The following is a 23,624-nucleotide window of genomic DNA, read 5'->3' on the forward strand; positions in this document are numbered from 1 at the left end:
CCACTGGCTCTCCTCACACCTTCCTGGAATAGTGCAGTGTCCCCAATGCCCTCCCCTTGGGATCCTTCGGAAGAGCAGCCACAATGACCTTGATAAAATTGAGTTAGGTCACAGTGCGCCCCTGCCAGAAACCGAAAACAGCTTTACACTGTCAAGGGATGGCGCCCTTCTCTTCAGTCTGACTCAAGGGCCCTTCCAAGGTCATAGACCTCTGTTCATTGGAGACTCTGGGCTTTCGAAGCCCCAGAATTTGGGTGCGTCGCCCCTCGGCCTGATCCTATGCCACACCCCAAAATTTCGGCTCTGCTGCCGCTCCTCAGGGCCTTAACGCGCGGCCGCTGGGTCCTGTACCTCGGAGATACCACCTGCCACTATAATTGCCCGATTACAATTAACAATTGTAATTGACAGAGAACCCCAGTCCGTCTGTCTCATTCCACCCCGAGCCCCCTCCCCACCAGACAGAAGCCTGAGGGGCCGACAGTCGGGGATTGGCCGTGCACAGTCGCACATCTTCCCCAAAGCTGCGGAGCTATAGAAGCCGGGGACGTGAAACGGGAATGCGCGTGTGCGCAGTGAACAGTAGGAACTACGACTCCCAGAAGCCTTTTGACCGAGAGAGACTCCATTTCCCAGAGAGCTCCTGGGGTCCCCACCCCGGAATTGCTCTCTTTTTCGAAAGCGGAAGGTGGGACGAACCTGGCAGAAAGGAGGGTTTTTGAAGAGGTGGAACGGTGCGAGGTGTCGTGGAGTGTTTACCTCCAGGGGTCGTTCTTGAGTCAGAGAAACCCGGGCTTTGGAGGAAACGGACCTGGCTGTGCAGTCCCTCTGCCGGCGCGGGTGTCCGGCCGCTTCCGCCTTGCACTCCCTCGGCCTGCTCGGGTTTTGTTGGCCCGCAGCCACGACAAAGTCTCTGCCCACCTCTGGAGATAGAGACGATAGCGAGATAGTCCCCAGGACCCTTTGTTCCCAACTCTGCATTGCCTGTCTTCCGTGGGAAGAAGTGAAGCCCTTGGCCGTAAGAGCGTAACCCACGGGGCTCCACGTGTGAGCCCCACAGCTCTTAGGCTTCGTCCAGCAGTGGCTGCAGGAGTCGACGCTGTGTGTAGTGGGGACACGTGTGGACAGTAACAGGGAGGAGGAAGAGCCACGGTTCCTGATCTGCCGCCTCTGTTCGCAAGAAGATAACTTTCCTGTGTCACTGACCCTCCCATAGCTTTACCCGGCCTGTCCACCACATATTTCAAAATGCCTGGATTCTGGAGAAAGTCAGCCTCCTTTCCCAGACCTCAGCAACACCTGTCCGCCCCACTGCCTATTTTCACTGTTCCCCTCCGAGACCACTTAGATCGCCTGCTTAGAAATGGGAGCGACTGGTGGGATTGGGATTGAGATGGGGACTGTGGAGCCTTTGAAGGGAAGGAGTGGACTAAAAGGGAACTGCAGGACATTTGAGGGACTGACAGTTAATAGGGTCACAATGGGAGGGTTAGGGTGCAGGGGTGAGGGAGTGAGAGAATGAAATGTATCATCCCTGTGTGTCTCAAAAGTATCTCTAAGCAGTCAGATGAAGAACACATTTTTCAGAGCTGTTTATGAGAGCTCTAACTCAGTAGTTTAGTTTTCTAAACATTTTAAGTGAAGTAAATACTTGTCCATCGGCCTGCTGAGCTACAACCACGTCCTCCACCTACTAGTAATTTGTTGCTCAGTGTTGCCCCATTCCTCTGCGCTAGCTGCGTAGGTCCTGGAGACCCTTTTGGGGGATCTGCAAGGTCAAAACTTTGACAGTCATAGTAAAATTTATTTGCATTTTTTTCTCTGTATTGACATTTAAATTTAAAATGGTGTGTAAAACTGCTCACACCTTGACATGAATCAAGACAGTGGCATCAAACTATATTTGTAGTCATCGTATTGTTTACCAATGCTCTTGGGGAAGGAGGGGGAGCCAGTTTCACTTAAGAATGTCCTTAATGAAGCTGTAAAAAGTATTCATTTTACTCGTTTCGAACCTTGAGTACATGTCCTTTTGCTATTCTGTGTAACAGTGGGAAGTACGCATAAAGCAAGTCTGCTGCATACCAGGGTGCTATGTTTGTCTAGAGGAAAAGTGTTAGGACAGGCAGTCACATGAGCACAGTCTTCCAATCCTTGTACAGTCGCCTAAGAATACTCACATGCCTTGTGCCTTCTAGAACATTTCCTTACAAAGAGATAAAGAGCGGTCACAGCTTGTGCTGGGCATCTCTCTTTGTTTGGAAATACCTTCCCCTATTCCGGACTTCTTGTGTACTTCTTGGTCTGCTCGAACGGGTGTCACGTGGCACCGGACTAGCCCCACTATTATATCTGTTCCTGGTGGGGAGGGAATGGAGTTCTTCACTTCCAGGACAAGAGGGATCATGCAGACCATGGGGGATACTCACTCCTGAAGCTGCCCTTGCCCTTCCTCTTCTCTGTGTGAGGAAAGCAGTTCATCCAGTGGCTGTGTGAGTCGTGTCTTTCTTGGCAAACCCAACACCTGCAAACCATAGAATGGGTTGACATTTGCTGGTCCTGGTGGCAGGTGTGGCTACGCTGTTTGCTATCCTCCTGACTGTGGGACTCTTCCCCGGAGGTGGTAATAGGTGTCACTTGCTCGATAAAAAGCATTTCTGTGCTTGTTTGATTTGCTAGCCGAACTAGACTCTTTTCCCAAAAACACCTCTTTTACTGGAATGACTAACAGTGTGATTATTTGGACTTGGGTGTTTGGTAGACATTTTCTATAAAATGAACAAAGTGAGCTTTGTCACTTCCAGGGAAACAACTGACATTTGTCGCCAATGATAAAATTTGGTCTTTCAAGCAAAAATTAGAATTTTGAAAAACATGCGTCTGCCATATATCTTGACAGTTTCCCAGTGCTTAAAAGATTCTTCTGATGAGTTTGGTGGTGGTATGAGCAAATGTGATTTTTTTTTTCTTATATTGAATAATGTGTCAACATTTGGAAGATCTGCATAACTCAGTATATTAGGTATATGTTGTTGCAGAACAAATTATTCCAAAACACAGTGATTTAATATAACAAACATTTATTATCTCACAGTTTCTGTGGGTCAAGAATCTGGGCGTGGCTTCTGTAGGTGGTTCTGACTTAGGGTTTCTCCTTCAGTTGCAGTCAAGATGTCTGTGGAGGCAGCAGTCCTCTGAAGGCCTGACTGGAGCTCGAGCATCTGCTTCCGAGAAGTACACTCACATGGCTGCTGGCAGGAGGCCTCAGTTTCTCACCACATGGACCTCTCCACAAGGCTTTGAGTATTCTCACAACATGGCAGCTAGCTTCCCGCAGAGCAAGTGATCCGAGAGAGGGAGCAAGATAGAAACTCAATGTCTCTTATGATCTACCCTCAGAAGTCATACTCTGTAATGTCCTCCACGTCCTGTTCATTAGAAGTGAGTCATATGTACAGCCCACGCTCAAGGAGAGAGAACATAAGCTCCGCCTCTTACAGGGAGCCGCACCAAAGAGTATGTTGACATATTTTAATAACACAACACATAGTGAACCAATGTTTTGCAAATGACCAGCATGAAATTATAAAACCATGATCATGGATAAAAGAATCTATTCGAATTGCAAAATAGCTCAGTGGATTTTTACTGTAACAGAGTTTGAAAAGTGTATTGATGTAGTTTTAGATTCTACACTGCTACTAACTTGTAAGAAGCTATCATTTGTTGCATTTTGGTGTATCCAAAGAGTATACATAATGATCTGAAAAGGCTATTAAAATACTCCCCTCATTTCTAACTACATATTCCTACATATTGAAGCCAAATTTTTTTCATGTACTTCAACCAAAACAACATTGAACAGACTGGAATGCAGAAGCAGATATGAGAATCCATCCGTCTTCTATTGAGCCAGACAGAGGTTTGCAAAAATGTAAAACAATGAGGTTTTTGTCACAAATTTTTTGTTTTGGAAAATACATTTTTCTTAAAAAGTGTGTGTGTCATTAACGTACTGGATTTATTGTTGTATTTTTTAAATGAATTAGATATTTTAAATTTTTCTCAGTTTGACAACCTCTAGTCCAAGCGATCATGATGGTACTGCCATTCTTGAAATAACATGATTAGATATGGGCGTACAGCGCAGTTCTGGCCGGTGACACATGAGGTGAAGGTGTTTAAAGTATTAAATCGAACCATACATGGGGTCTTCAGAGGGATTGGTAGTGCTCTGTTTCCTAAGCTAGATGATTGATATGTTCATTAGCCCTCTTTATCTCTTACATGTTAAATTATTTCGGGTGTGAAATATAACAAAAACATGAACACACAGAAGAGAAGTTTCCACTTCCTCTACATAAGCATCGTGTCTGTTTTGTAGCATATTCATCTGGTGTATGTGCCGGAGTTTGTGTTGTTTGGCTCTAAAGAATTCTGTGCCTATTTCATGGCTCTCTGAGTCTGTGCCTACAACGTATTTGTTATATTTGACTTGTAACCTCAGATTCCCCAGACCTCTAGCCACACGGCAATCTCACCACACTCACAAGGCTACCAGTTCAAGTCATACAAAGTCCCTCATAAGAAGACCTTCTCTGCTCCTGGCTTAGTCCCTCCCTCCCGTAGGGTAGGCAGGAGACCAGTCTGTCATACGTCACATCATCTGCCAGGTTCTCTCACCTAACCTCCTAATACGAGCAGACAGATGTCTACAGATGTCTACTGGGGTTGCCAGTCCACCAGTTCTGCAAACTGCCACACTCTTGAGTCTACTTTAGACCCCTTTTAGGGACTTGCGTGAGCACCTTCTAAATGGAACCCGCAACAGGTACAAAGGCAGGCTCACTACATTTTGAGTGAGTGGACCCTCTCCCTGTGTGGTCACCCCATGAAGTTCCAGGGTCCCAGGGTCCCTCAGTCTCACTGAAGGTCCTCAGGCTAGGTTTCTCATACATCTGCTTTTTTTTTTCTCATTTGTTGTTGTTGTTGTTGGAGAATATTGGGAACAGTGTTCCTATCAGCTCCAAGTCATTGTCCTTCAGTCTAGTTGTGGAGGGCGCAGCTCAGCTCCAAATCCAGTCACTGTTTTCAATCTTAGTTGCAGGGGGCGCAGCCCACCATCCCATGCAGGAATTGAACCAGCAACCTTGTTGTTAAGAGTTCGCACTTTAATCAACTGAGCCATCCAGCCGCCCACTGGCAGCTCAGCGGCAGCTTGTTGTCTTCAATCTAGTTGTGGAGGGCGCAGGTCATTGGCCCATGTGGGAATCGAACCGGCAACCCTGTTGTTCAGAGCTCGCGCTCTAACCAACTGAGCCATCTGGCCACCCCTTGTACCCCTCCATTTAATGTAACTTTCTCAGAAATTCATAAATCAAGTAGTAAAATTAGAGAATTAAATAATCAAATTAACAAATTTGAGAGGCTACCTGAATAAAATCTGGGTTTTACCATTATGGATGAAGAGGGGAATAACTATTGGGTAGGCATAAAAAGTGTGTGTGTGTGTGTGTGTGTGTGTATTTAAAATCTTTCCATAATAAAATACGTTGCATGTGTGATTAACAAAGAAAGAAAGGTAATGAATATGAGGGGAAATGGACATATAAAAATAAGAAATGTATTCACACTTTAAGCTATTTGAGACAGATATGCTGGTAAAGGAAGCGTACCCATTTGCTCAAACCCAATTCATTGATCAATGTACCATATTTACTTCTTTTACCTATTTATAAAATTTACAGCAATTCATACTGGATGGAATTCTTTTAATAACTTTTGAACATTTCTGCAAAATTTTATTTAGCCAGTATTCCATTATATCCACTTAACAGCATTTTATGGAATAGTCAGTCTGTCAGCCCAATTAGTGAGAAGACAAAGGACACTGAGGAGAAATTATTCATGAGCTATATAAAAGATAAATATCTAATAATCCAGATATATTAATCAATAAGAAAAAGGCAACCCAATTGAAAAAATGGACAATTCACAGAATCAGAAATACAATTAATCAAAAAAAATACATGACAAGATTTTCAATGTTACTAGTAATCAAGAAAATACACAATGAAACAGCAGTAAGATGTTTATTTGCACAAAATATATTACCCGCTGGTGAAAAAGAGACATAGTGTTGGTGAAGGTGGTTCTGAGATCAAGCCCATTCATTAAGTTCAATGTTGATGTGCGTGTAAAATTGGTACAGTATTTTAAAATCCTTGGGAGGATTGGGGGAAGTGAAAACAAATGGCGGTGGGAGGATTCGCAGGGATTAGCAACAACTGAAGAAATGTGTTGAGAGGGACCAGAAAGGAAGAGGTGGGACAACAGAGATAAAATGGAAACATAAGTTGATGGCTTTCGGTGAAGTGACCCAGAGCCACTGGCAAATAGGACCTACTAACAGTGAGTAAGACCCCTATGGAAGAATGAGGTTTGTTAGCAAACAGGAAACAGTAACTTTCACAGTGCTGCCAACTAACTGGGCTTTGCAGAGTTCTACTTCCTCCAGTCTTGGCTCTGTTATTACTTCGTAGTTTGCTTGTAAAAGCAACCTGAGATCTCTGAAGCCTCCTAGTCTAAAGCCTCTGATGATCAATCTTTCCCAGGTTATCCTAAGTAGATTTCAGTGGCCTCTAATGGAAACTTCCTTTGTCACCATTAAAACTCAGGGAGATGCCCTGAATCCTGAGAGGCCATGCAAGGAGGCTCTGTCTGCAATAGAGTGCAGGTATGCATAAGGGGGTGCAGATCCCAAGACTCTTCCACTTCTCTCTTGGTTTGAGGCAGGCATTCTTTTAGGAAGTAGACGGCCCTGTGGTCACTGGCTTTCTCTGGTGTTCACGCCGCTTGCCACACAGCGAATCACGGGACAACCAGACACAAAAATCTGCGTGAGAGGGATGGGGTAGGAGGGGAGGCTGTTAGGGGTTGAATTGTATCCCCCAAAATTCATGTGTCGAGGCCCAAATACCCAGTACTTTAGAATGTGACTGTATTTGGAGATGGGACCTTTAAAGAGGTGATTAAGTGAAAATGAGGCCATTAGAGTGGTTCCTAGTCCAATCTGACTGGTGTCTTTATAAGAAGAGTAAATTTAGACACAGAAAAGATACACTAGGGATGTGTATACACAGAGCAAAGGCCATATGAGGACACAGCAAGAGGGCAGCCATCTGGAGGCCTCAGCGGACACGAACCCTTGATCTTGGACTTCCAGCCTCCAGAACTGTGAGAAAATTAGTTTCTGTTGTTTAAACCACCCAGTCTATGATGTTTTGTTATGGCAGCCCTAGCAAATTAATACTGGGCCTTCAGGTCTGAAGGCATAGGGACCTGGGAAAATAAAAATAATTCAAGTCCTCCAGCTAACTATTACTGAGAATTATTTGGAAGTGCTCCCTTTGAGTATGGAAGAAGCCTCTGCTGCACTCCCACACACATTTACTTTTTGTTCAGGAAAGGTGGAGCTTGCACTTAGGGAGCTTGCCCTAAAAGTTCCCAGGTTGAGTCAGTTATCAATCATTAAATTGGTAAAGAGAAATAGGGATGTCTGGCCAATCAGGTTGGGTCTTTCAGTTATCATCTCTTCTCAAGGATTTAGTCCTTGGCTTTGTAGATTCAAAAACTTTTTCAGTTCAGGCCCAAATTAGTAATATCCATACCGGTTCTAAAAATTAGCTGGAATTTTAGTTTAACAGTGAGAGCTATATTTGCCAAGAAAACTCAACTATTCATGACAGACTAGTCCTAAACAATCTCTACCCATTAAGAGGAGCTAAGTAGAAAAAAATAAAACAAAAAAAACTTCCACCATAGGAAAAACCCTTGTTCTTTAGAACTCAACAGAAAGGTTGCTTTCTTGGAATGCTTTCCTTGGCCTTCCTGGGAAGCATGGGATTGCCCCTGTTCTGAGGACCTAAGGAACCTTGTATCAGAAACCCCAACTTGTAGTATTTTAATTAGTTGTTTATAAGCTTGCGTGTACCGTTAGATTGTGAGCTCCAAGAGGGAAGAGATCGTGTCTTGTCTATCGATTTATCTTCAGTGGTATCCGGACCACAGTACGTGCTCAATAAAACTAGGAGGATGAATGAATTGAATTATGATATCACCTCTCTCTTGTATGGACTCTACCTTTCAAATGGACCAGAAGACCAGTCAGTCATCTCCCTATCTGCGTAGTATTGGAGACATAATGATAAAACACTCTTCCTCAGCTTCTCCTTCTCCAATCTCTTCAAGGAGGGTCACCTTTCCACAAGTAGTTGTCCGTCCTATATCCTTTGGTGTTGTTTGAATTTACAAGTGGTCTTTTTCCTGATTTTACTTACAAAGAAACACCTTGCTCCCACCACTAAACTACCTCCAAATGACAACGTAGGATGAATTCTTTCTGGGACTGTCTTCTAGAAGCAACATGTCCCCTACACTATGATCTTTATGGACTACACCTCCTGACTGGTCTCCAGATGTTTAACTTATCTCATGTGTGGGTTTGTTCACCTCCGTCAGCTGACTACCCTTCTCAGGTACTCTGCCCGGGCTACCACACTCCACACTCCCATTCTTCAGGGCTAGGTTAAGGATTTCAGTGGGATCATGTAGATGGATGGGTATCAGTTCAACAGAGGACATTGGACAAATATTGAGTCTGGGACACCCAGGAACTTGAACTTAATTTGTAGAGATCAAAACCAGTAAAGAAATGAGAAATTCAAGAAGATTATTCTTAGCCAAGTGCAGAACAGCCAAGGGTCACATGTTCCATTAGGGCAGGCGTGGAGACCTGAGTGTAGACGGGCCTGAGCCTGAAGATGCGACATGCTCTTGCTACGATGAGAGAATGAAAAACGGAGGAGACAACCTCAGACTAGGGGAAGGATGAGGGAGTTGGTGACAGCTTGTTCCACTGGAAGGCTTTTTTGGGCCCTGGTATTCAACAAAAGAACTAATCAAACTCAGCAGACTCAAGTTTGAACTTTGCCTTTTTCTGTTGTAATCCCTACCTAAACTCTAGTTGATTGTTCAATGTGCCCCCCACATATTGCTGATTTTTAAGGGCCATCAGGGCATGCTCACTGCTGTAGCCTCAACCCCGTCATCTAGAACAGTGGGACTCAACAAGTGTTTCCTGAATCAATCAACAAATATATGTATGGATATGTAGAGATGGATGGATGTTCGGATCTATAGTGGTATACAGTGCCTGCTCACAGCGATTTGAGATCCCCTGTGGGATGGGTCCATTTCTCCATCCACCTGCCCCCGGATAGCTCTGAAAGTTCTTAGTCATTTGGCTCAAATGCCCTACGTTTGGAGACTAGCTATTTATTAACTAAACCGTTGCACCACTCACTCTTATAGCCGTAAATGAATTTGGGTTAATTCTTAACTGTTTCCTTTCTGTACGTGTGTCATTTAATGGTTTGCCTTTATCTGATTTTCTCCAATTTCCTGTGCATTTGTGGTTTTCTACAGGAGATCTCTACCAGAGGCCTCAGGCGGTCATGCCAAACGTGTGTGGGCACCTACGTTTTCTAGGAGGGCTCTCCTGCTGCCCCGGGTCTCATCCAAGCGGTATCCATCCAAACATTCCCACCCAAGGTTATTTATGCTAAAGAAGGAAGAATGCCCACCCCAGAGGCAGTTCTTGGGGAAAAGAAGAATTGTTGATATAGCCAGAGCCCCAAAAGAAGAAAGATTACTCTGCAACAGCTAAAGGTTGGTGACATACTTTTTCTCCAACTCAGTGAAAGCTGTCTATGTTTGTTTTCTTTCCCATAAATCTTATGAGGGTATTTTTTCCAAATGACCTTTGGAATAAACAGGAAGGAAAGATTTTAAATCAATAGAATAGCTTCATCGGGGACCGAGAGTTTATGCATCATTGATTCCCTTCCTCTAGCATAGCGCCTGACATGTAGGTGCTCAGTAATTGTTTGATGAAGGAAGGAAAGAAAAATGGGAGGGAAGGAGAGAGAACGAGGAAGAGTTTGGAGAATGGGCATGAATGGAAAGAATGTCAAAGTACTATTCAGAAATAATACGATGATAACATAGCTGTGTTTTCTAGGTTAGTGAGATGCATTATCGCTGACACCTAGAATCAATAAAACAAATTAAGTCACTGCAAAACGAAGGATGTATTTATAAAGATAACAGAATAGTAGACAACCAGAATAACAACAAATGTACTCCTTGGAACGTAAGCATAAACAGCAGTGGTTGTATTTTAAGGTAAATTCAAAATTCTGTAATGTAGTAGTCCTTTGTTCTGTCTATGCCCAATTCTCAAAAGCAAATTAAAGCCACCCAGAACTTCACTTATGGATAAATGCAAGATGATCAGGGAGGTGATAGAATTGACTGCAATTGGTCGGTTGGTATTTAGAAAAAGTCAACTAATCAGAAATGGTGCACCGAGGAAATTTACAAATATCTAGGCTTCCTGCCGTTGAGAGGGATTAACCACACAGTAATTCAGCAAACACTCAGAAGTGTGTAATTATGTGTCAAGGAAAAACATCTCACTACAGGAAAAAGAAAAAGGATTAAGGAAATTAACATTTTCTTAATATCAGTCTTTCAGTTATTTGAGATCATACAGGCTACACAATTCAGGTCCAGCAAACCAACTCTAAATGACATATATATCACAAAAGAACATGCCACCATAATGGAGGTAGAAAGGAATAAGTCAGACATATCATTTTTATAAAATCAAGATCTCAAAGCTAAGGGATGGTTTCTTCAGCAAATCAGCAACATATATTAAAGCTCTTGGTGTTAAGACAAGTCACTATAATTTTATATTACTTTAATTTGGGGAAAATAAAATGTAACCTAGGAGAAAAATCTAAACCATATCCAAAGCAAATTCAGAGAAACCTCCCTTTTGACACCAGTCTTGCAAAGACTGTGTTGCAGGAGCCTGTGATTTGTTTTGAAAGGTTTGCCAGAGTGATTTAGACTCGTGATCAGTGCAATTGTATTATCAAAGAAAACTGTTGGTAACGTAGGTAGGTGATGACTGGTGACTAGCAAAAAATGAATGTACCATCTTAGCTGCTGTGGGTTGTTCCCAAAGTTATAGTAAAATGATTCAGGCTTTATGTGTACAGGAAATTTCACCTGTGAAACTAATTAATGCAAGAGTTCAGTGGGTCCCAAACTTGAACCAGTAATCATTTTTGTCCTACCTTTTACCACTTGTCCTATTTAACATGTTTTTTCTTTAAATCAAATTTTTTTCTCCTTAAATATATTTAAAAAGAAACTTAGTAGATATTACTACCTGAAATCATCTCTGATAGGCATTCTCTGGAAAACATTTCAATAGCAAAATAACAATAATAATAAGTTAAGACTGTTTCAAACTAATTTTATGAGGTAGAGATATACTGGTAGAGAAAACGTTAAAATCATTAGCGCTCATGGGAAAGTATTTGGATAAATCATATGCTCAGGTCACAGTTTGCTCTTTGTGGCTTTATTTAAGAAGCAAGTTAATGTTTACATGACATTGAAGTTCAAAGTCCAGGCAATAAGGAGGAAAATAGAGTGAAAGAGAAAAACAGTTTATGTTTGCCACTTCCTTGCTTTTCCTTACCCCATGGAGAGGCCCCCCGAGGGCAGCCCGACACACGCTGGAAGGAGCCAAAGTTGGCGGCTGAGTCTTATCTTACTGTGTATAATAATCATTTAGTAAATTATAAAAATGTATTATGCTAAGATGCAAGTCCTGTTTATGCTCTTTTACACGGCAGTTATTCTTGTTGGAGTTTCATTATGGTTTTGAATAAGCTTCCTTCCTAACATCTTGGTGTGCAATTCTTTACCTTACTGTTTTTGTAGTGACGCAATCTCTGATCACATTGTGTGTCTTTGTTGTGATGCTCTTGGTGTATAGAAGTGAGTGATGTTAATATAACAAAGTAAGACATTATTTATCCTTCAAGTACTTCCTTTCCGATTCCTCCTCGTGTGGTGGTTTTTCACTTACTCCTAACTTTTAAGTTAGAGCAACCTCATACATGGCAGCAGCAGGGGGGACAAGGGGTGGGGGCTTGCTAGACAGTCCCCCAGACAAGACACCCTTCCAGGCTTGCTCCAAAGGGAACCTCTGTGCTTGAGCCAGCAGTAAACCCGTGCCTCCTGGAGAGAAGCCACTACCTGCCTTTTGAAATCCCATCATGTGGTATTTTGAATTTACATACATTTAGAAATGTTAAGTCTCATAAAAGATCCCTTTAAAGTCACGTTCCATAGTTGACAAGTCTGTGTGTTCTTAGGAGTGTTTGAAAGGCAAGAAAGGAAGCTGGAGAGGAGACTCTTTTAAATAAAAAGTCAGGGTGAGATTTAAAAAGCTAACTGCCTCCTCCCTCAAGAAGGGGGAGCATAAACTCCCCACGCCTTCAGTATGAGCTGCACACAGTGACTTCCTTCCAAAGAACACAGTGTGGAAGGGGGGCGGGGAGTAATTTTACAGTGCAGAAGCCTGACAAACATGACCTCAGCCAGGCAACCAAGGTCAGTGTCAACCCTGATAATTCATGTTGATAGTATAGACCTTGATATGATGTGACGAAAACGGTATCTGACCTCTATGGTATTTCTCTGGAAAACTTATAACCCCAGTCCAATAATGAGAAAAATATCAGAAAAATTCAAATGGAAGGAAATTCTATAAAACTTGACCAGTACTCCTTAAAACGGGCGAGGTCATCCGAAACAAGGAAAGGGTGAGAAACTGTCACAGCCCAGAGGAGTGTAAGCAGTCATGACAACCAAATGTGATGTGGTACTTGGATGCTTTCCTAGAACAACAACAACCAAAAACGGACATTACTTAAAAACTAAGAAGATCTGAATAAAGTATGGACTTTAGTTAATAATAGTGTATCAGAATTGGTCCATTAGTTATGACAAAGGTACCACACTAAGGGAAGGTATTAACAATATGGGAACCTTGGGTGTCGAGTATACGGGAATTCTCCATATTATTGTCTCAACTTTTCTCTAAGCCTGAAACTATCCAAAAATAAAAAGTTTACTTTGTTCCTTTTAAAAGCTAACTGCCAGAGAAACCACTGGTTGGAAAACTACTGAGACTCTTTGTGACTTCCATGATTTCCTGAAAATCCTAGAGATACTTCATAATCACATCCAGAACTAGGTTGTACCTCTCCAGAATTAATGGGGACAGATTCAAGTTGTCCAGTCTAGTGCTTGACGTTACTTCAAAGGGGAGATGTCAGAAGGAAAGGCAGGGATAAATCATTTTATACACACAAATGCACACACACACACACACATGAGGTATGACAATTACGTTCGCGAACTTGTTGCAATGATGTTGCTAACCTTTTTTGATATCAGAGGGATTATTCATTATGAATTGGTACCAACTGGACACACAGGTAACCAAGTTTACTATTTGGAAGTGCTGAAAAGGCTGCATGAAAAAGTTAGACGACCTGAACTTTTCCCCAACAATTCATGGCTCTTGCATCACGACAATGCACCAGCTCCCACAGCACTGTCTGTGAGGGAGTTTTTAGCCAGTAAACAAATAACTGTATTGGAACACCCTCCCTACTCACCTGATCTGGCCCCCAGTGGCTTCTTTCTTGACCCAAAGTTAAAGGAAATATTGAAAGGAAAACATTTTGATGACATTCAGGACATCAAGAGTAATATGATGACAGCTCTGATGACCATTCCAGAAAAAGAGTTCCAAAATGGCTTTGAAGGGTGGACTAGGTGCTGACGTTGGTGCATAGCTTCCCAAGGGGAGTACTTCAAAGGTGACCATAGTGATATTCAGCAATGAGGTAGGTAACACTTTTTCTAGGATGAGTTCGCAAACTTAATTGTCTGACCGCGTATATACTCATTCATTCATTCACACACACCCATGCACTGAAGCAGTGACACCCTCTTTCTCCGTTAAACTCCCCCAGTCTGCTTCATGGACTTCTCTGTGTCTGTCCATCCTTAAAGGCGGTGCCTCTCATACACTTTCATGTACCTACCACCCTTCAGTTGTCTGTCCATGGCTTTATCCACCACTTACTTGCCAATCACACTCTGATCTAGAAATAGATCCACCTGTCTGAAGACGTGCCCCCTTGGATGTCCCACAAACACAACACGCAGGGGCACTTAGCACGCCTCAAAACCTTCTGAGCCCACTGCTCTTGTGTTAAACCCTCTCTGTAAATGATGCCACCACCCCCTCAGCCCCTCAGATCAGGAGCTCCCCGTCTGGTGAGCTTCCCACAGATTGTCCGGATCGTACCTCCTGCATGTTTCTCAGGACTGACCCCTCCTCTCCAACCTCAGGCCTTACTGCAGCTTCTCACCATGTCTCACCCCAGAGACGGCCTCTGTCCCCTAGCTGGACTCCCACCTCCAGCCCCAGCACCCCGACCTGGCCCATACATACGGAGTGTCTCTAAAACAGACCTGATCACGCCGCTTCCCTGCTGAGAGCCCTGCAACATTCCCTATCACCCCTGGAGTAAAGGCCAGGCTTGGTAGCCCCGCACACAGGTCCCTTCGTGCATTTCTTCCTCTTATCACTCTCACCTCATCTCCTGCCATGTTCCCAAACTCTACCCCATACGGGGAATTCCTTTTGCCAATTTCCTGCCACATTCACCTCCTACTTGGTCTTCAGTATTCAACCCAAACCTTCCCTGAGCTGTCAAACCTGAGGCGGCACCCGCCACAGCTCCTCCTTATTGATCTCATAGGTGCCCCCTCCCTCATCCTGACCCCTTCCCCACTCCCCAACCCCCCGCCAGTGTGCATAACTGTGGCATTGCATTCATTCATTCACTCATTCATTCATTCATTTTTTTCAGTATTTTTTTAAATACAAAAAACACAGCAGTGAACATAACAGAAAAACAAAAATCCCTGCCTTCTTGGAGCTTTCACTCTTTGCACACTGGCTTTGATTTTCCTGTCTCTTCCTTAGGAGATCTTTGAAGGTGAGAAATGAAACGTTTATATGCATCTTAATGAAGGCCCATGATTTTGTTCCTTCAATCCTCATGCCACTCAATGATCAGAGTTAGAGAAATGCTTCCAGCGTGTGGAGGAAAACTAACTTTAATACACTCTCCATCCCGTCCCCAAGTCCTCCTCCTGCCTTAGTTGCTTTTATTTCCCTTTGAGCAGCCTGACTTTGGTGACATGTCTGCATGTTCTTTTCTGAGGGTCTCCACTTGCCTCTGGAGGGAACAACTGACACAATCAGAATATGACAAATGGTGGTTGCTGGTTTTTAATTTTAAGAATAAAGCTCTAGATGAAGCACAAACAACTATATTTCTAGAACAAAACATAAAAGTTATAAACCTTGGTGTCATGTAGTGGTGCTACATGAAAAGGGCCCAGGGATTAGGGACAGGGTGGAGAGCAGAAGTGGAAGGACCACAAATTGAGTCAATTTCCTCATCTTCAAAAATGCGAGTCACGTGAAACTGCCTTCCATGGATGCACCCAGAGCTAGAAAATTATACTTAAACTCTATGGTTTTTCTTTTCGTTAGACAGCCTTTGGTATTGTTTGAATTTTTATAAACCAGATACACATGATTATATTTATAAAATTTAGAAAACTAGTTAGCAAAGAAAACCAGTGACGGGGACATGGCGTGTTCACCGTGGAAGAGGGGCTCTGTCACCAGGAGGTTGGTTTAAGAGTTCCCTCCTCCAGTGGGAGGACGGGCGCTGGGAGGTGGCTGAGTCCAGTGTCGACAGCAGCTGGTGACTTCAGGGAGCTCTTGCTTTCCCATCAGTGCTGAGTCACTGGCTGAACTGTGGCTGACGAGCTTTCCTGACTGTAAGGCCACCACGGGTGCTCCCTTCCCTGGGCCTCTAGGGCCTCAGACACAGGTTCATGCGAGTCCAGAGGGAGATGCTGGGAAGTCCAGGACCACCTCCCAGAAAGCCGTCCTCCGCTGATAGGGGATGTACGGTAACTCTCCTCCTTCCTCTTTGTCCCCTTTTCTGATGACGTCATTCTCATCCGCCCTGTGGAGCTGTTAGACAGACACTGCCTCTGGAACTGGAGGACCAGGGCGAGAGGATGGCCACACACCAGCTGATCGAGGGGCGTCGTACAGGACACTCAGACTCTGTGTGCCTAGTCCCCCTACTTCCCAAACGTGCCCTCTGTGTGTCTCTGGGTTTTGGATTTTGTAAGGGACACAGAGAGAGACAAACAGAGACAGAGAGAGCCAGCCAACCCACCTGTGTCACTATCAAACTGTGTCTAGTGAGGGAAGCTTTATGTCGTTTTCTAGGAAAGTGTAGCATCTGGCCCTTCCTTCAGGGCAGCCCTGATGGCGTGCAGCCCCCACCTTTACCCAATTCAGCAGCAATGGGTGTGCCTGCTTCAAGAGCGACTGTGTATACATGTGCATATATGTGCTTCATTGTGCTGGTTTTGGAGAGGTTTCAACATAAGGCCATTTTTCTTTGAATTTCTTTGGGTCTAAGTGTGTCATAGTTGCGTGAGGCCAGGCGAGCATTTGGGTGTTTCCCTTCCCTGGATTTGGGCAGAAGTGGAAAGGTCTGAGAAGTACCGATCTGGTCTCAGAATGCTCTCACCAGCTACCGAATGCGTGACTGGTGATCATGTGTTCTTGCTGGAGAGGATTCTTCTGGGAAGGCCTGTGAGTCAGGGACCCCTCCACCCCCCGCCCCCAGAGTCCTCTGTTGGGTGACTTCAAATGAGTCACCATGCTCTTTGATTCCTGATGAATAGGTAGAAGATAATGCAGCTCCCTTTAGCAGTCCCAAAGGCTTGGGACCCTTTTAGGGGGAAATGTGTCATCGTCGTTGCCCTTTGCTGACCATTCGCCTTTCAAACATCACATCTGAGCAGCTTGACATCTGATTTTTGCTCTTATCTTGTTTTTAGTTTTCCTAATGACTTTTTCCTTCCTAAGTTGAATCATTCAGGACTCTTGCTGGTCTCTCAGATGAGCTGAATTTTCCTAGCCCATCATTCAAAATCTGGCCCCTTCCCATTTTCCCACTTGGAACGCCCTGTTATCTGACCAAATTCATCCACTAACTGTTCCTGAGCACTCCACAGACATTTCCATCCTTGCCCGGATGCACCCAGCACCCCTACGCCTCAGATTTTCCTTTCGTTTTCTTATGTTACTCTGTTGAAATCCTGCTGAAGCCCCACCTGCTCTGCGGAGCTGTGCCCCTTTACTCTAGCCCTGGCCACTTCTCCCATCTCTGAGCCCTCAGCCCTAACTGTACTCGGGACACCCTTGTGCGGGGCACAGCCTCTGGTTGCTGGCTGTAATCATCTTCTCTGCCCCACCTCTCCTTTGTGTTGGGGACATGTCTATCACTTCGCTGTATTTCCAGAGCATTTTCAGAGTTTGGGATGGGCTATCGTCCGTCTATAATATGTAACGGGTGCTCCTTTATGTTTGCGAGATAAGGACAAAAGGATCTGCCGCCCTGAGCAATGCACGGAAATGTTTGTTTGCACAGCCCTTGGGTTCCCGAGGAGCCTGCAGCGCAGAGGGTGAGAGGGGTGCAGAGAGAAGAAACCCAGAGGTGTCTCAGCTTATAGCTCTTCTGTACTGAGGTTTCAAGTAACATTAAAAAAAATATCAGTGCTGAAACTTTGAAAACCATTGGACTCACTGATATTATTTCCATGCCAAAGGTGATAAATGGGAGGAGAACCTCATGCTCACCATTGGAAAGCGTGTGTACAGAGCACTGATATAGCATCAGAAAAGGACGTATTTGGCTCAAAAAGTGGGCATGTTATATAGTAGCAAATACATATATATATATATATATATATATATATATATATATATATATATATATATATATCTGTCCTGTAGAAAGGGGTTCCTTAGACAAATGAATTGGCCAGAACCATCTAATTTCTAGAAGTTTGCATGTTGAGTTGCAAGAGGCCACAAGTGATTGAAACTTCACAGTGAGTCACCCAAGTGGTGGCCTTTGTCTCCCCTGTACAGGCCTTCACCGGCCTTTGAGGCTCCCAGGGGACAGTGTCAAGCCCAGGCCTCACACCGTCCACGCCAGTAAGACCTTGTTTGGGTGCAAGAGACAGAATCCAAGGCTGACCAGCTCCATAATCAGGGGAGGGGGTGATGTAAGGACACAGGTAAAGGATACCTAGGAGGGTGATTCGGGGGCAGCCGGGCGTGGGAATGCTGGAAGGGAAAGCCACTCAGCTGCTCGGTTGCTCACTTCCGGTCACTGAATCCCTGCTTCTGTCTTCCTATATCTGCTTGTCACTCCTCTACCTCTGTACGCTCACGGTAACCACTAGCCCACAGTCTAGGGGTCCTCCTGGCTCCAAAGGCTGCTGCCATCTCACAGCCTCTCAGATCACATTTGTACGTGGGTGACCCTGGGGTAACTGGGTACAGCCTGCGCTGAGTGATCAACTTCCTGCCTCATCAGTGGAGAAGGAGGGGTCACCACAGGGTCCAGAAGCACCAGTGAGGCAGGCTGGCGGCAGGAGGTGAAGGTGGGAGCCCTGGCTGTCCAGGACAGAAGAAGTGTGAGTGGGGACAGAGTGCCTGGCGTGGCAGTGACGCCTTGCTGGCATTCTCTTGGCCACAGAGATGCCCAGTGCTACAATCCACAGGGGTTTTGAGCACATGTCTACGGTGCAAGCACAGTGGTGTTGCAGCCTGTGTTTTCGCTGCCAGATTCCATCAATGATTATATGACTCCTGCTTCCTCTGAGGCTGCAGCCTCGTCTCCTCCCCTCAGGGTGGACTTTGAAGCATCGGCTAAGGTCTGCTTGGCCAGTTTCTCAGCTATGGCAACAGAAAAAGTCAAAACTATGAAGCCTTCAGACACAGTGCAGTTGCATCTTTCCTTAAAGGATAGTGAGTGACTCTGGACCTTGATGGGAGAAACAGTCCCACATCCTTATTCAGGAACTGAGGATAATAATACCCCTTAGTAGGTCTGTTGTGACGACAAAATGTCTTAATATTTGCAACGTGTTAGAGCAATGCCTGACACAAAATAAGTGCCATACAAGTGTTTTAAGTAACAATACGTTTTTAAATCCCATGCCAGGACACTCTACTCCTACACTTCTGAAACAAATGAGATTGGTTTCCTCGGATGTGTGTGAAATCCCAGGTGCAGACAGCTAGGCAACAAAATAAGAAGCCCGACTGTTCCTTGTGATCATTGTACAATTATCTGCCCAGGAGCACAGGGAAGCCACAAGACATGGACCGCATCTGCTCTTCTAGATGGCACGATGCCCTGGCTGGGCTGAAAGAGACAGGAGCAGCCCCCACCGGCATAAGCCTTCCGTGGTGGCCATGCTGAACAGTCCTTCTTCTCTCAGGGCCCAGCTCTCGGCTTCAGCTGCCCTCCCAGAAAGGCCTCTGCTGACCCCACCACTAGTCTCTATCAATCACGTTACTCATGTTGTTGCATCATAGCAGTTATCGTTATTTATAACGATCTGATTGACGGATATCTGTTTATGATGTCTTTGCCACCAGAATGTAAGCACACCTGTCTCAGTCTCTGTATACCCAGCACCATGCTTGACACCTAGTAGATGCGCCATAAATTACTGTTGGATGCATGTCAGAGACGCATGTATGGAATTGAAGGGGAACACAGAACACATTCTTCTGTTTTGCCTGTCATCACCGCTGTCTCTCTCCTTACTGGGAGCTGGGAGCTGCTTCCCGAGGGCTGGGGTCCTACAGGCAGACTGTCCTGTGTGGGAGCCACTAACCACCAGACAAGGGCCCTCCTAACTCTCCCTTAAAGGTTCTCGGCCCTAGCCTGACTACTGGTCGATGGGACATTTGTCTTAAAGTCCGAACTAAGTGCAAAGGGGCGGGCTGGGGCCTGGAAAGCCCTTATTCTCAGAAACATTCGCATACTCTAGAAGGGAGGCATAAAACCCAAGCCACTTGGGCTTCCTGGCCAGAGCACCTGACATGCTTTTCAACTTACTTCTCTAGACCACCAGTTATGAAATTTATTATTTTTTATGTCCAGATAGAACATGCGCTGGGCATCTCAGTAGCTCAAATCAGAGACAGAAAATTCTTAATTGGTGGTCCCAGTTGAGTTTATAAATACAACCAACCCCAGCTTTTCTGTGGTGTTTCTCACCAGGACTGCTGTTGGCATTTGCCTGGGATACTGCTTTGCTGGATGGGACCTTCTCACACACTCATCCCTGAGGAACTAAATGCCAATAGCCTGGGAGTCAAAAAAACGCCACCAAGCATTTCCAAACACCCACAGAAGGGTGAGACTGGCCCATTTGCAAACTGCTAGTAAGGGGAAAGTAAATTCCTTCATTTTACCTTAAATGTGGTGTCTCGGCATCATCTTGTTTGGGCAGTTTTAAATGTTAATTTTTAATTACAGAAGAAATACATGCTCTCTTTAAAAAAAAATTTCAGATCAAGCTAAAGTCTCCTTTGACACCTACTTCCAGTTTTATTTTTATTTATCTTTTTTGTTAGTTTCAGGTGTATGTACAAAACAATGTAATACTTAGACATTTATCCTTTATATCCCTGACACAGTGATAGCCCCCCTCCCCCATCTACTACCCCTCTGACATCGCACACAGCCATTACATTTCCACTCTCTCTATGCCTAATGCTGTACTCCGCTTCTTGTAACTACATATATAAATATATATATAAAATTGTAGTTGACATTCATTATTTTTCTCCTACTTCCTTTAGTCACCTCCCAATTTCTCTGAGGAAACAAGTTTTGTTGATATGGTTTCTATCCTTCCAGACCCTTTTCTATATGTTTACATACATATACATAGAAACCTGTCCACAAGTGGAATGGAGTGTTGTCCGTATGTGTTTGTCCTGTAGATTTCATCAGCAACTTGAGATTTTCACTCGGTAATATATGTTGAACACCTTTGCATGTCAGAACACGTAGTGATGCCTCATCCTTTGTGACGGCTGCACCATCTTTTACCATGTCGACAGACATCTTAGCGAGAGCTGCAAAGAAATTACTACCCTGGGTGAGGTGTCGCCTGTGGTCTGGTCACAGGACCAGATTAGACAAAAGCTGAGGTCATTTTGAATCATCACCTCCAACCCTGCTGTTGTCTACAGAACAAAGCGGTGCCTTGACTTGAATTTAGAAGTAGTATCTTTAAGCGTCGGTATTCTGGCTGGTGTATAAACCCAGCTCTATGCGTCTCTTGCACTGAAATGGATTCATTTCCTGCCTTCGCCTCTCGCGTGCCGTTTTCCATCAATAGGTTCTGGTTCTGAGAGAACAGGTTTGATGACGGCCTTTGTCCTTCAGCTGCGTAGTGCATAAAGAGGGATGTTTACTTTTCTGGTAATTATGGGTCTATGAAGTGAGAGTCTATCAGGCACTTTCATCCCTTATCTCTGAGCCTAACAACAGTCCTTTGCAGTATTACTAGCTCATTTTTATAGATGAGAAAACTGAGATAGAGGGAGATTAGACAATTTGCCCAAAGCTGTTCAGTTAGTGGAGAGCCAGGGCACAAACCCAGGGCTTGCTCTCAGGTGATAAATTATGACACCATCAATTTATTTATTCAACAATATTTATTAAATGTGTATAATATGCTGTAAATGGTACCCAGCACTAGGAATATGGCAGTAAACAAAGCAATAAGCAAAGATAAAATCTCTGCCTTGTAGAGCTTATGTTCTAGTGGGGGAAAAACAATTAAGAAGTAGTCAAACAGACGCATATTGTAATTTAGGGAACATCAAGTACCATGAGTGACCATGAAGCAAGATAAGGGAACAGTGCGTTGCAGAAGGAGCTTCATTAGAAAGGGTGTTGCATAAGGCCTCCCTGAGGTGGTGACATTCAAGCAGAGACCTGAGGCAGTGTTGCAGACGAAGAGCAGTAGGTGCAAAGGCCCTGAGGTGAGGCATGCTGGCCATGTTCAAGGAACATAAGGAGCTGGCAGAGCCAGACTGGAGTCGGCAAGGCACAGAGAGATGGAGGGGAATCAGAGAGGAAGTCGGGCCCTGATCACTTGAGCTTTCGAGGTCATGGTTAGGACTTCAGATTGATTCTGAATGTGATGGGAAGTCTTTGGAGAGTTTTGAACGGAGGAATGGTATGATCTGGCTTAAGATTTCAGAGAATCATCCTGGCTCCTGTGTGAAGAAAAAATGTAGTAGCATATATTCAGGGACATAGGTTAGGAGGCCACTGTAGGAATCCAGGGAAGAGAAGATTGTGTCCTGGGCCAGAGCCGTAAGCTGGAGAGAGGGTAAGGCGTGGTTGGATTTGGGGTATGTTTTAAAGGTAGAACACATAAGGCCTTTTGATGAATTGTAACTTTTAAGGAGGAAGAAGAGCAGTTAAGAATGACTCTGAGGTTTTTGCCTGAGCGTCTCTTTGGAAATGATACCATTTACTGAAATTAGAAAGCCTGGTATAGGATGGGGAGTCGGGGAGGTAGTTATGATTGTGATGCCTGTTAGACCTGCAGATGGAAGTGATGGATCAGCAAAATGGGCCTATCAGGAAAAGAGTCCAGGCTAGAGATACAACTTTGGAGCCACTGACATCTTTAGAGCTGTGGGGCTCAATGTGCTTCATGGGGACTGGGTAGAACTATTCATTTAGTTTATTACCCACTATGTATAGGTCACAGTGTTTTGTGCTGGGAATATAGCAGCAAGCAAGACAGACATGCTGATTATTCTTAGTGGCTAGCTCTAAGCCCAGCATGCCACCAAAAATGGTCTTAACTTTCGTGACTATTAAACTTATTAGATGTTAGAGTAGAAGCAAGCTTAAAGATTATCAAGCACAAACTCCAAAACTTCTCTTCAACTTGCAGCTGAGGAAACAGGCCTGGAGAAATTAAGTGATTTGTTCAAATCTATTGTTTAAACACCACTTACATTTAAAATTTTTTTTTAAAAATGCGTATGTCTAGTTCAAGTTGTTCATATTCTTCATTTTTATTTGTATTTTCTTATACTCTAAGAAAGAAAGTTGAAGTCGAGATGAAGGTAAACAATATGGTTACAGACTTTGCCTAAAAGACCTGTGAGGAATTCAATACATATTTATTGAATGCCTATTGTGCTAGAGACTGTGGGTACAAAGATGCTTAAGCAGCATCCTAAAACAGCCCACAGGCTGGGAGGAAATATTTGGAAATCATATTTCCGATAAAGGACTTTTCTCTAGAATATATAAAAACTCTCACAACTCAATAATAAAAAGACAAATAGCCCAAATAAAAAATGATAGAGAATCAGAATAGACATTTCTTAAAAAAAAAAAAAAAAAAAAAAAGGACAAGTGGCTAATATGTACATGAAAAGATGCCCAGATCACTAATGGCCAGGGAAGTGCCAATCAAACCCACAGCGAGCTACCACTTCACACCCTCTAGGACGGGTATGTTCAAAAAGACAGACAGTAACAAATGTTGGCGAGGATGTGAGGAACAGGAGCCCTCACATATTGCCGGTGGGATTGTAAACAGGAAAGACACTTTGGAAAAACATTTTGGCAGTTCCCCAAAATGTGAAACATATGATTACCATATGACCC

The sequence above is a fragment of the Rhinolophus ferrumequinum genome, chromosome 17, assembly GCF_004115265.2.
Source record: "Rhinolophus ferrumequinum isolate MPI-CBG mRhiFer1 chromosome 17, mRhiFer1_v1.p, whole genome shotgun sequence".
Classification (NCBI taxonomy): domain Eukaryota; kingdom Metazoa; phylum Chordata; class Mammalia; order Chiroptera; family Rhinolophidae; genus Rhinolophus; species Rhinolophus ferrumequinum.